The sequence below is a fragment of the Anser brachyrhynchus genome (genome assembly GCF_964034855.1).
Source record: "Anser brachyrhynchus genome assembly, chromosome: 1".
Classification (NCBI taxonomy): domain Eukaryota; kingdom Metazoa; phylum Chordata; class Aves; order Anseriformes; family Anatidae; genus Anser; species Anser brachyrhynchus.
This window is the reverse complement of record NC_137694.1, coordinates 34,710,205-34,724,583: the sequence shown is the minus strand read 5'-3', so window position 1 is coordinate 34,724,583 and position 14,379 is coordinate 34,710,205. Positions and strand designations below refer to the sequence as shown.

At 36.0% G+C, this 14,379-nt stretch overlaps 1 protein-coding gene across 3 annotated transcripts in view; it reads right to left on the bottom strand.

Annotated features, from left to right (window-relative positions):
- The window catches only part of SLC16A7 (solute carrier family 16 member 7), an 87,090-nt gene that overhangs the window by 54,058 nt on the left and 18,653 nt on the right, over positions 1-14,379 (bottom strand). The window contains exon 1 of one of the 3 annotated variants that reach the window (XM_080598887.1): positions 13,815-13,870. The exons of the other annotated variants lie outside the window; for them this stretch is intronic. The gene's annotated coding sequence lies outside the window, so the exon portion shown is untranslated. Of the gene's footprint in view, positions 1-13,814; positions 13,871-14,379 lie in introns of those variants that run through there. 3 annotated transcript variants of the gene reach the window in all.

Genomic DNA, 14,379 nt, shown 5'->3' with positions numbered 1-14,379 from the left:
TATGCCAAAAAGCTTTCAACAGTGACATCATTCAATGGATTTTGGAAAGGATGTAGATCTGGGCCAAGCTGCTGAGTGTTAAATAGAACTTATCAACAAAGAATTTCATGCAGGTTTGTAAGAAAATTTAAGTTTTTAGCTTCTTCATCAGATGGTCTAATTAAACAGTATTTCAAGGAGCAAATATAACATAATTTCTGTGGTGTGGCATCCAGCACACAACCAGTTGCTTCTTTGGAATTATCAGATTCATTATCTCCTGCAAGAAATACAGACACGTGGGCTTGATCCCTTTCTCAAAAATAGTTCTGGCCAGTAGAGCACTGTCAGTACAGCAAAGATCAGGTACAATGAAGGAAACTCATGGTTTTTATCTTAGAACAATCAAAATCTGAATCAAATTAGAGAAGGACAGGTGAGTTTAAAACTAGACTCAGATGATAGTAATACCTTTCTTTCTCCCCCTTCCCACCCCCCACGCCCCCCACCCCCCAGGTTTCAGAGGCTTTATACATGGGGGAAGGGGGGTAAGAATAAAAAATTCAGTATATCATTGAAAGAAAATTATGTAAAACTTCTCATAATTCTCTTTAATCATTTTCCAACAATCAAATAGATATGAAACTGGGAGTGGGCTTGGTTTGGTTTACCCCAACATCAGGGTATAAATATCTGTCATAAATACTCAACTAAGCCATAACCCAATTGCAACGAAATATTTATGTGAAACCTTCCTCTGTTTATTCTAACCTTCTGAATAATATTAGTATGCTTCATATTATTATGTGTGTTTTAATTTGCCTTTAGTAATCCCATTTCCCATAATTCATTTTTTCTTCATCATATCATCATAGAAAAAATAAATAGCATTTAGAAAGGATTCACTTATATCTGTTTCAATTCCTTATGGTTTCTTCTTTCCTTTTTTCTTTTTTTTTTTCTTTTTCTTTTTTGAGTAGGCAGAACAATCTTATTTAGAAATGATCTATTAATTCAGAGTTCATCAAGCAGTAATGGAGTACATTTCCCACAGATGTTTCAAATGCCAGTGATTTTTTTTTCTAAAAATGTTAAAGGAAAGTGTTGGCTTTACTAGCAATGAATGGAAATTACTGAGAACAATCAGCTGACAATGTAGAAAAGGAAACAGACAATATTTCCATATCCTTAAAAGTTTACCCTGTCAAACCTTACAGCTCTGAGGACCGAACAATATGTACTTCAGGCAAAGGAAAAATTTCCAGTAAGTTAAACTGAGAGAATGAAGACTCCAAATTATTCCACTAAAAACGTTATTCCTCTTAAAAAATTGAAATTTTAGTTCTGTGGAAATATATAAAACTTCACACTGATACTGAAAATGAAGAATGGGATCAAACTATCTCATATCCATGATGTTGATTTATGTGATATAATTAGCAAAGCCTATTTAACCATGTCATATATGGTACGTAATAGTTTATGAAACACAAGCAATAAAGCAACTAATGCACAATGGCAAGCATTGGAAATTATGTCAAAATGAGTCAAACCAAACCACACCAAAGCCTCAGTTTAGTTTTACTCCACACACTGCCTCTCAGAAATTTCAGGACTCAAACTACAAATCCCTTTTTTCAGGACTCAAACTACAAATCCCTTTGCTACTACTTGACAGGGGTAATTAATGGTCTATCAAAAATTACAAGGAAGTAAATTTTATACTAACAGAGTAACTTGCTGAACCACCCCCAGCTAGCTGAATCCAGATAAATGAACCAAGTCATTCTGCACTATGTCAAAGCTTAAGTACAATTTTCCTACTTGCATGGTATGCCTGCAACAAATACAGATTGAGGTTTCCAACAACAGACATGCTGTTATTATGGCAACTACACAGGGTAATAAAAGAAACCTTGTGAAAGTCACATGTAACAAAAGTTGAAAGGAAAGTCACAGTAAATGACTGAGTCCCAAAAGCTGGGCCTATTGCCGTTATTTCAAGTATTTCCATGATTATTTGGTAGTTTGCAGGTTACATAAATTTCATAAAAAAAGAATTTTTTATCGGTATTGCAGGCAAGCAGATGACACAACATTTCGTAAAGCAGGTTTTAGACTAGAAGGATGTCTTGATTTTTGATTGCTATATCATGACAGCATCAATCTATTATCTTTAATTGACTTCATCCTCCCTTACAGGGCATAGGAAAGAAACAAAGTTGGTTCTCTAGTCACAGAGATGATAAGATCTTAAAAAAACAGCAAGAGATGTGTCTCTTGCATCTCAAAGATGTGTCTTTGAATCTTCTGTGAAACAAAATAGCATTTTATCCTTATACTTATTTAAATAAATAAAGCATTTGTGGTTATTGATATAAAGATTTATGAACTTGACTGGAAGAGAAGAAATCGAGGTAAAAATATGCATAGGAATTTAATGGATGACTTTCAGCATTTAAAAAACTGCATAGCAACTTTTATAATTTGTAACGATATAAGATATTTCCATGACATCTCCACTCAGAAATAGTGTCTATGGTGACATAAGGATCTTCTGGAAATCTAGCATTTCCAAAGTTGGATGAATCTTTTCAGTTCTGAGTAGGCAGAATCACGTTTGTGCTGTTCATACAGTGGAACGAAAGAAAAGATTGAGAAGTAGCTAAAAGTCTGTAGCTAGGCATTTCTGCTATAGGTTCAGAAAAATCCTCCTTCCAGTTCAGTACAGTTGTAGTGCTCATAATGAACAGATAAGCAAGCTGTGCTCTGAAAGCAAGCTCAGACACTATTGTCATATGAAATGAGGAAATAGTGGAAGCAAGCCTTCTTGTGAGAGTACACCCCTCTGACCTGCCATTTTAGACACTGAAACTATTTTTCAGAGCTCACCAGTTTTAAATTATCCACAAATTCAATAGCCAATGCTTTTTTGTCCAATGCCATGTACAGGTGGCCATCAGGCATGTGGCCATCAGGCCAGTCTACACTTTCTGCTCATATCTCAGGTTTTGCATAAGAAGCCACCAACATACGTCTCTTCATAGCACTGGTCCTGTTAGCAGGTACCCACACATTAGGCTATCTTGCATCTTGAAAAACAGTTATTGTCTGCTACCATGAAGAACATCTGAGATAAATACTGTGCTGTTGCTGGATTCACTTACTAACTGAGTGATGTAGAGACACCTACAAACCCCTAACCCCTATGTGGGGAACTGCAGATGCCTCCAACTAAAAAATGTGCTCTAGGCTTCCAAAACACACAAGATATCCCTTGATTTCTCTAATACAAATGCTTAGAAAGCAAGCTTTAGATGTCATACAGATAACTAGACTAACCGAGATATCTTACACTAGCTGCAGAACCAAACCACGACAAATTTGGGGTTAAAGAATTAAAGACTGCACTTAAAGTAATTATTTAGAGAGACTTTGGGGAGATGCCATGGTCAGTGCTGCTTAGGATCTCAAAGTCAGTGCTTGCCACCTTGAGCTTCTTTCTTGAAAGTGAGGGATGTTACAAACCTTCAGTAGAATCTTGTTTGGATAAGTACAAAATGAATTGTGTGTCAGATGAAGGGGAAGAAAGAAAGAAGGGGAGGGAGAGAGAGAGGGATGGATGGATGGATGGATGGATGGATGGATGGATGGATAAATTAATACCTGGGAGACAAAAAAAAATAATAATTGCTTTTCTTGAATATTGGCAGGCAAGAAAAAAACAGTTTCAGCTTCTGCACTCTTATGGTTAGCACACAAGGAAAGAAGAAGAATTTATATTTAGCTAAAGGACAACATTTTCCTAGTGAGATAAGGAAATTCAGGCATACCTACTTCTCCATGAACTTAAGGTTAACTTGCCCTTACGAAACGTTCCTCAACGAAATGTTCCTCAAGAACAGATATCAATTGTTACCCTAGTCTTCAGATGCAATTTTGTGACTCAGCCGATAGGACAACTGCAATAACTAACAAAGACACATTTTTGTTGTTGATATATTTCATTGTGATAACATATAATACATCTACCGGTGAAAGGTTTGTTTCTGTAATTTCTTTTTGAAACTTCTATTTCAACTGTATGATACCCAGCAAATCACCAGCCTTACAGTATGATTTGAATACATACAGGCCTAGCACAATTTTTCCTGTTTATATCTGCTGCTTAAATTACAGTAACTTTTATTTTGGAACTAATTACATTTTCCCATATTAACACATCTCAAACTGTCTCTGCTTTGTTGGTCTGTTTAACCAGCATTGCACAAGAATACTGGGCCCTTGAGCCTAAAATTATGTATATTTGCTTGCCATTTTCTTCTCTTACTGCTATCGCATGAGTAATTCAGCTGCACTATGCAGCCAGATGTTAGTACATACAGTTGATCTAAATCATTCTTGCCAAGTCAGAAATGAATACCATGGGATCATTTTGAACAAATAAAGTACTTACTGTGGGATGGAAAACAATGTGTCTTATGTGAAGGATACAATGCATCCCACAAGGCTTTTCAATAGACTGTAATTAACTCTTTATATTTTCATACATTATAGTAAGTCTTCCTTGTGAGTCAGAGATGAATTACTAAGCAAAAAATATTAATGTTTGCTCCAATGGTGCATTTCATACTTATGGATACAAATGAGTTTCCTAATAACATGTGAAAGAGAGTTCATTACTAATGGAAAAATTCCTGATCTATGGAGTTACCTTCCTGCTTATGTCTTCTTTTATTTCCAAGTTAAAAATGAGTCATTTTGAATTTCAGACTGAGGACATATCAGTAACTGTATATATTGTAGTGCTATTAAAATTCAATTCATCATCTCTGAAAAGCCCATCTTACTAAATCAATAGATAGACAGACAGACAGATAATCCAAGCCACTTAAGATATAGCAATGAACACGCCGAAGCATTTAAATGGTTGTTTCATTACACCAGTCATTTTAATACAGTGATGGTCTTTATATAAGTAAGTAAAAGTGTCTGTAGCACCAGATTTGGTTAAAATACATTTTATAGATTCTTGATTTGTCATTAAGCAAGATTTCTTCTTTTCCCATCTTTCTTTATTTCACCATTCAATATATTTTTGAACTGCCTGTTTTGTGGGGACGAAGGTGCATAAAATGAAAAATTGCTTCCTCCTGAAACTATGCTTTGTCTTCTGATTTGCAGAGGGTGTAATTTTGCCCTCATTCAAACAGATCTTTTCAAATGTTAATGATGTCTACTTTTAAGATGAGTGGCTGTTATAAAACTATTTGAGGTAAAGGTTTCACAGCTTAAAGATTTCTGCATTTGAGTAGATAATCTTAGGTCACCATGCTCAAGAAGCGCCAGTTCATCTTCCTGTAGCCACATCTCAATTGTCCTAATCCACACAGCAAAATGAAGGGTTTTCTGGCTGCCCCTCATGCAAACTTCTCGATTTAGTACAGTCAGTTGTCCCCCACATCATATTCTCTTCATCACAGACACCTCCTTAGTCCTGCCTTTCTACTGCATGTCTCAAGGTCTCACATCACTTAGGACTGCCACAAATCCCATTGCGCACAAGGACAAAACCAAAGTGTGTCAGAGACTTTCTTCCCCACAGAGCAACTGTTCTATTGTTGCTTTTCTAACACGTCTCCACCTAGCACACTAGCCGTACTGATTGCTTGAGCTGGGCACCACCATCACATTACAATGATCTCAGGTTGATGGTGTATCCACCTGCCATTTCAAATGTAGATTAAGTTTTTCGTCTGCAGCCATAACTCAGACAACTTTAGCAAGGGCCAGCCAGCAGCACAGGTACGAATTACCTCCCTAACTGTTCTGGGAGCATTGGCTGCTGTGTGCAGCCTGTCAGGGGCTTTCCTTCCGACAGTGACCTGAGTACCAGGCTGCACCAGCATTCCTCTGCGTCTGCATTCCCAAGAAAGTGAAGGCTATGAAATAAATACAAAGACCAAGCCAAAAACATTCATACTGTATTATCAAATGAGCATCCTTTTTCTTTTTTTTTTTTTTCTTTCTCAAAATCCATTTGTATCATACTCTTCTTTCACAAATACCTGAAGTTTACTGTCAGCCAAGGCAAGAGCTTCAATGAATCTGACAGGAATGGGGGAGAAGAGAAAAATGACATAGCACTTCACACGGTCACCAGAGATAACTGTGAATGAAGTAAAACATGAGATGGCTCTTCCCAGGCAGTCTGAAGATGATGTAATGATATTAATCACATATTTTTGCTGTTCTGTGTCTGTGACACTATAAAATCTGAATGATGTAACGAAGGAAGGTAAGAACCACTTGCTGTTTCTCACAATATAAAGAGGGGGCACACAAAGAAAGGATTAGGTAGATTTAAAATTAGTATTTTTTTACAAACACTTCTCAGATTGACAGGGGTAAACTTGTCACAGGACATGGTGGACATCAAACCACCAAATGTTTATTACAAGATCACACTAGACACTTCCAGTTTCTTATAGTCTATGCATATCCAGCTAAACACTTTTGGAAAGAGGATACTGGGCTGACTGGAACATTAAATTTGGCATCATTTGTTAGCTTTCATGTTCTTGCAAGGGACACAGGCTATAAAAAGTGGTGTAAAACCAGTGAACCTAGCTTCCATTAGGAAAGTATTCTATAGAATGAAGGATTCTCGATTGTACAACCAATATAATTATTAGAGTTTTAGTGAAGATTTCTCTTAATGCACATATATATATATATATATACTTTTGCATATATATTTAAAGCTAATAACAAACTACTTACTCATTACTATTCCTGCTCCTTTGAAAAGGTTTCAAAGGAAGAACTAAGGACAAAAAAATCAACAATATGTTTCAGAAGATGATCTATAAGAATTTCCTATAAATTTCCTACAATATTTTAATTCTTCTTTTCCTGTGCATCTACACTGTAAAGTTTGTTTTCTTTAATGATGCCTGTTTTTAAGGCAAATCCAGAAGGAGTGAATTGCATTGCATTCTACTTTCCTAAAATGCACTTTGAACCTTGTCTAAAAGGTTTCCAAAATGTGGAAAAAAAGTCCTATTCCTCAAATAGACGTATAGCAACGCCACTATTCCTTTCTCTTAGAATAAGCATTGAAGAGGTAGTTTGTTATTATTTCATCTTTCTTCCACAGATCTAGATATAAGAAGACACTGTGTGGACTGGAACATTTTGCAGTTACTGTCAGTAGTGTAAGCATTTCCTGAACATATTGCAAAATTAACCATTCTGAAAAAGGGAGAGCAATTATTATTCCCAAATGCAGGAGTTAGTCTTTGGAGGCTAAGTGATAAGAGCTTTCTTGACACAAGTCAATGATAAATTTAATGAAATGTAAAATAGTTCATTATTAAGCATTGTAAAATGGTAGTTACCAGGAAAATACTAATTTCTTCAGACAATATTCCCTAAAAAAAATATTCAATAAACAATGTTATTATCTCTCCCAACAAGGACTGTAGCTTGCCTCTAGGAAAAGACACTTCAGTGGTTCAGTGGCACAAACAGAGGCTAATTATCTTTTTCTGGATCAGAGCTAGAAAGCCCAACACACACAGGGACCGATTTCTGGACAGGCCAAATGACTACTAAGAAGTTCGTCTTCCCCTTTTTGCTTCCTGTTTGCAGCTCAGCTGCATCATGGCTTGAGAGCATAACTACTGCTGTCAGGCTGATCTCATGAAAAGGAGGGGGATGTACAGGACAGCTGACCAGCAACAGATGGGGATACGCTGTTCCATCTCACAGCTCCTTTTGCATCACATGCTGTTCAGAAGGAATCCTAACTAATGCAGCACTGGTGTTCCAAAGGGGACCTGGCTTTAAACCACAGTTGAGTCCTAGAATTCAAAGCACTCCTTAAATTGCCTATCCACTACTCTAATAGTCCAGTTCATTTAAGTTCATATCAGTTGTTTGTGCTGGAATTTAATTACTGAGTTCTTTAAAATCCTTTCTGTTTAAGACAAGGTGAACGAATGCCATAAAGTTTTCCAGTTTTGCGAACAGAACTTGATACACCTGTTGACACTTTAAAGTATCTTGTCCTTGAAGCAGGAAGTTCTTTGCACTTCTAATCACATGATAAATGCAAAAAGGTCATCATCTGTCCCATTTAACACAAGGATGACTGCTTCCACTCATTGCTTTACAGCAATATTGGCTTTGACCATCAAATGACTTCTGAAATAGTTAAGCTGCATTAAAATTAGACTGTTGTTATTGAAATTTACAATGAACAGAAATTATCTTTTATTCATTCTCATCTTTGTATAGACACCTAGAATTTAATTTTGTTCTTTTGATATTTCAAATTAAATATTACTTGAAAAAGTAAAACTAATTTGAAAACTTATAGAAGCAGAAATGAAGATACCAGTTCATTTTGACTTTCCAAGTGAAAAGAAATGAATAAATTAAACATTGATGCTGGTTCTCATTATCTAAGGGAACTGTACGGTTCTTATTCTATACAAAATCACACTGACCCAACTAGTGATTGTGTGTCAATTTAAAAAATCACCACCTTGTTTTATTGCCTTAAAACATATATACTGTTTATTATGGATAAAGTTATCTATACATACCATAGACACAACATCAGAGCACAGTAATCCTCTGTGATAGGTTTACACCAGGGTTTAAACTGCAAGGCACTATTATATACTAATGTAAAAACTGAACCCAAGCATATAAAATGTAACAAGCAAATTAAAGGGGATTGAAAAATAGGATTTGGCTGAGAAATATTGCTTCATTGCATTACTGTCTGTGGCACTGAGTCTTTATGAGCTGAATATTGACTGAATATGCGCCAGCAGTATGCTCAGGTAGCCAAGAAGGTCAACAGCATCCTGGCTTGTATAAGAAGCAGCATGGCCAGCAGGGCTAGGGAATTGATTGTCCCCCTGTACTCGGCTCTGGTGAGGCCGCACCTCGAGTACTGTGTTCAGTTTTGGGCCCCTTGCTACAAGAGGGACGTCGAGGTGCTTGAGAGAGTCCAGAGAAGGGCAATGAAGCTGGTGAGGGGTCTGGAGAACAAGTCTTATGAGGAGCGGCTGAGGGAGCTGGGGTTGTTCAGCCTGGAAAAGAGAAGGCTCAGGGGCGACCTTATCGCTCTCTATAGGTACCTTAAAGGAGGCTGTAGCGAGGTAGGGGTTAGTCTATTCTCCGAAGTGCCTGGTGACAGGACAAGGGGGAATGGGCTAAAGTTGCGCCAGGGGAGGTTTAGGTTGGATACTAGGAAGAACTTCTTTACTGAAAGGGTTGTTAGGCATTGGAATAGGCTGCCCAGGGAAGTGGTTGAGTCACCATCCTTGGAGGTCTTTAAGAGACGTTTAGATGTTGAGCTTAGTGATGTGGTTTAGTGGAGGACTTGTTAGTATTAGGTAAGAGGTTGGACTGGGTGATCTTGGAGGTCTCTTCCAACCTAGACAATTCTCTGATTCTGTGATTATCCAAAAAGTGTTATAACATCTCAGCATATGACTAGACACATTGAGCTCATATTTCACAGCTTCTAAGAAATTTTATGCAAAAGACACTTGTCAATCCCATACAGATCCACAAGTGTTGGTAGGATATTTTTTTCTTTATGTGTTTTTCTTCTTTTAAAGTGGATTTTAAATAAAAAAAAAAATCTATATTAACAGCAGTGTATAAACAGAGCTCTGTATTAAATCCTTTTTAAACATACAAATTACGAATTAGAAAAATTGATTTTTGAATAATATTCATTAAATGTTATTTTCGTACTATTTATTTTTAACTAAAGGGTCGGTTTTACAGAAATACATGTACAATCTGACCCTTTTAATTCATTGTTTACTGATTTCAAAGAGAATCTGTCAAAGAACAGAAGTGCATTTTTACAGCTTCCACCTCATTATCAACAAATATTTCAGTTTTTGAACTAAAGGAGTAATTCTTGTGAATGCTTACAGACAGCACTTTAGTACTTGTGCATATTCTTAATAGGCCCTATAGTATAAAGTTTCACTCTGATGAGCCTCTTGAAGTAGATGGGAAAAAAAAAAACACAACTTCACATAATGTGCTCTATGAAAAACAACTAAATATTCTTTCATATGAATAAAATTAATATTCAGATTAAATGTTTTCAGATGTGAGCCTTTATACAAATGCAGTGAACTACAATTGAGTTTACCTTACTCTTACCTACTATTCACCCTCACCGATAAACAGAGCATAAATCAGATGGAGTTTCACCCAGAAAAAGGAGTTACCTCATTGAATAAGATTTTGCCATTTTTACATCTTTTCTTTCTTTGCAAAGTCACAGCCCATTCTTTCCCTTTTTTGATCTTTCTGTGCTTAAACTTGAGTCCTGCAGTCAAAAGTTCATTATCAGCTTACCAGCTGTCAACTTACTATTACTAATACTAAAATAATTAGAATTGTTATTACTTACTACTCCTTCTCCAGTTTCTTCATACACCAGATATTTGTTGCTAGTTTTATATGTGCATTATTATCCATGTAAATCACAATCCCCATATCAGAGTTCAAAATGCAGTGCAAAACCACAACTATAGATAAAATTACACAGTTTATAATTTTCATACCTTATTTAATTTGCATATGTATAGTTCCTAGCTTGTGCATCAGTGTACATCACATACAGTGACATTTTTATGATCAAAGAAATGCATCAATTATGATACACTGTTTCTAAACCTATAATACTAATTTGTTGCAGTATAATGAAAGTACAGAATTTTAAATGTGACAATGCAGATAGCTGAGTGTTTTGCCAGAATTTTCAGGACCTTCAGAATCATGCATCACATACGGTAATTTTATTTGAGGTTGACGGCCATATCCATTTGTCATCTACAAGAACTTGATTCCATTAGTTTTGTATTGTTTTGAATCACCAGATGCCACTTTTCCCTTCTCTAAAGACTTGCCATCTGAGTGTGTAGGAGTAAGATCTGGTAGAAACACTGTCAGCTGAACTGAGATGCTTTACAGATCTTGAGCACCTTACCAGTAAAATGAAATAACAACAATAACAATAACAATAACAAGAACAAGAATAAGAATAAGAATAAGAATAACACTTGTCTCAATCTCCCTCTTTAGCTGGAATATTATTTCTCAAATTAGTTGCTGTAGATAAGCTATGTCTACAGAAATGGAAAAAATAAGAAAAAAAAAAAAAACACTTTTGTCAACACATATGCACTGCCCAGGGACATTTTTAAAGGCGTTCTTTCACATTCCCTACAAGATTATATTTAAAGTTGCACTTCTAACTTGAATAAAATAATATTCACAAGTTCAAATAAAATTGTGTTGAAAAGTTTGTCTGCGTCTAAATGCCATTATAATTTTGCCACTTCTATTTTAGTTATTTCCTTCAAGTAATTTCTCTCCCTTGTTTCCATGAGCAATCCACAAAAAACATAACAAAACAAAACAAAAAAATTAGAGAAGTATGCAGTCATGGCAAGAGCTCTTAGTGAAGTTCAATCATGATTCATTATCATCACATAGTAATGGAATATCTCAGTGGAAACACCATAAAGCAATGTTTAAACATCATGCAGTGATTGTTTTATAATGTCTGTAACTACACTGCACACATGTCTTTCACTCTCCTGCATTCTTCTGTTATGTGGGTCAAGCACAGTGCTTCCTTTCTTTGTGACTTTTGGGAGAAAAGGCAGGCTGATTTTTTTTATTTTTTTTTTCTACTACATTTCTTTCCATTTTCTAACTCTTTAAGGGGACAGAGAGGTGTATTAGCAAGTCAACTTTGTGTGACAATCTGAAAAACAGTTTTAGGAGGTAAGCTAAAGCAAAAGGAATTGTCATCATATTGAAGCTTCACTAAGGTTGCATGTTGCATCACACTTGTTCAAACACGACTCCTTTATGTAAAGATTCAGCGGCCTCTCTACCTTTATCCTCTTGGAACACCATTCTGTTATCTTCTTTTATTTTTACTAATACCAAATGACTGTTTTTACTGTTGGAGAGTTACAATCCATCAGTTGTACATCAGGATGGGACTACGTGAAAAAACACTGGGGTTCCAGCGCCTGTTGAAAAACAATATTTTTTTCTAATCTTCCCAATATTTTTTTTTCAGAAACAGTTTACGTATAATGCATCACATAGATTTAATGAGAAACATATAATGAAAAAATAAGAATCAAAAACATATAAAGAGAGGTATAAAAATACTCAATGTAAGTTTATAAAGAGAGGTATAAAAATACTCAATGTAAGTTAAGTGTGAAAACTGTCACCACTGACCAGTTGAGTAATTTTTGATTTTGTAGTCTGACCTAGTTATTATGCTTTACTATATGGGAAGCCATTAGAGTGTTTCAGAAGAGCTGTGAAGATGACAATGAAATTCTGGTCACTGAGCCATCTCTGGTGAAATCTAAGACAGTTTTGCGCTCTGATTTGAGCTCAGTAAACACCGAATTAGACCTTGAAGCTGTAAACATTGATAACAGAGGTAAAATAAAAACAGAACTTAAAAACATCATCCTATCTCCATGAAATGAGCTCAGTAAACACTTGTCCATAATGTTGTATAAACACCCACTGTAAAACTGCTAATGCATCAACCACTAGCAAAACTGTTTAGGTTGGTTGGAGATTTTTTGGGGGGGGAGTTTGTTATATCTGAAAAACACAACTGGAAATTACTATTTCATTTGCTTCAAAGGAATCTAATAATTTTAAAGTGCCTACAGCTAAACCCAGTCATAGGACATTGAGTTCTGAGGTTGCAAAAGACTGAAACAAAGTTACTTGTGTCAGTGAAATAGACACCCGCACTGCTTGTTTTAAAAGCAGTCCATCATTCTTTATTATAAAAATCCCTGGCACTGCAGAAGAACCAACTGTGTAAGGGCTCAGCGAGGCGGAATAGCCTTCATTCCATTACTTGGTTCCATGCAATGGGCTTATGTTATTGCTGCCCTCCCAAATGCTTATGAAAATAAGATGTATATGATAAAGACTTTTCTTGTAAGTAAAATTGATATTGCATTTATAAATTGTATGTTACTTCAGAACATATGAGATTAATTTTCCCTGTCAGACTAGGCTCTACTCTTTATTACCACACGTGTCCCCATCATCTACTTTGCCTGTTGACTCAGCCACGTCCTACTTGTCTGCAAATCTTCTTCCTGCCCTCATTCATCTTTTTGTATATGAGTTGTGAGGTTCTTGAGTTTCCTAAAAGCTGTGCTTCTGCCAAACACTTTGCTTGTGCTCTTTACCACCATCTTATCATTCTAATAATTCAGTCCAAGTCATATAGCCACATAGCAACTTCCATCACATCCTTCATTCTAACTCCAATTTACATTTCATGTCCATCAGTTCTGAAATCTGACCTGAGCTACACTGATCTGAGCTACTTCTTCAAGTTCCTCGTTAGAAGTCTCTTCTTTGAACTTTATTTTCTCAGGAATGTTGGCAAAATACATGAAGAAAAAATGCCAATCAAATCTATAAAGCCTGACAAGACCACAAGACCAGGGAGTTTCACCATTCAGTCGTATTACTCCTTGTTATAAATCTTTAGAGGTAGGAAGAGTGTAAAAATATTTCTTCTTTAAAGCACTTCACTCTTTTTTTGTCAATATATGCTATATAATCATTAAAAAGCCAATAGCAAATATTGTGCAACGTGTGCTGGTGCATTGACTTGTCTTGCATTTAATTAGTCAATTAGTTTTGCATGGATTACCACAGTAATCTCAAACTATCTATTACACAAAGTAAAGCTAAAAGGAAATAGAAAAACAGCACATTACCTGGCAGGGAGCTGCTGTCCAAGACAATAATCTGAACTTGACAGATACAGAGCCTTTGTTCAGTTTGAACATTTAAAGACTCTTTGGAGACCTGATTGGCTGATGATCACACATGATGTTTGGATGGTTTATTTCGTGTGACCAACTGCCAAACCAACAAGGATCTCAAATTACTGAGGCACAAGAGGTTATGGTGAAGCTCAAGACTCAGAACATGATCCCACAGAAGTGCATCCTTTGTTTATGAACTCTGCATAGGGTTTCTTTCACAGTTTCTTTGTCTGACATACAGGATTTTTCTTTATCATCCCCTGGAGAAATGTGTGCATTCAAAAGTGCATTTAAATGCTACAGCCTCTAAAATGACTGCTACTATCTGGGGACATCTGCATATCGCTTATTCCTAATGCTGCAGGAGTTCAGCATTTACAGAGATGGTGGGTGTGAACTTGCCATTTAAAATGTAGAGCATTAATATGATTTTGTTCAACCAATTAAAAATTTAATACAAAATGCTCTAAAGATCATAAGCAGAAACTTAAAAGCAAAATGCAGGCACTCAATC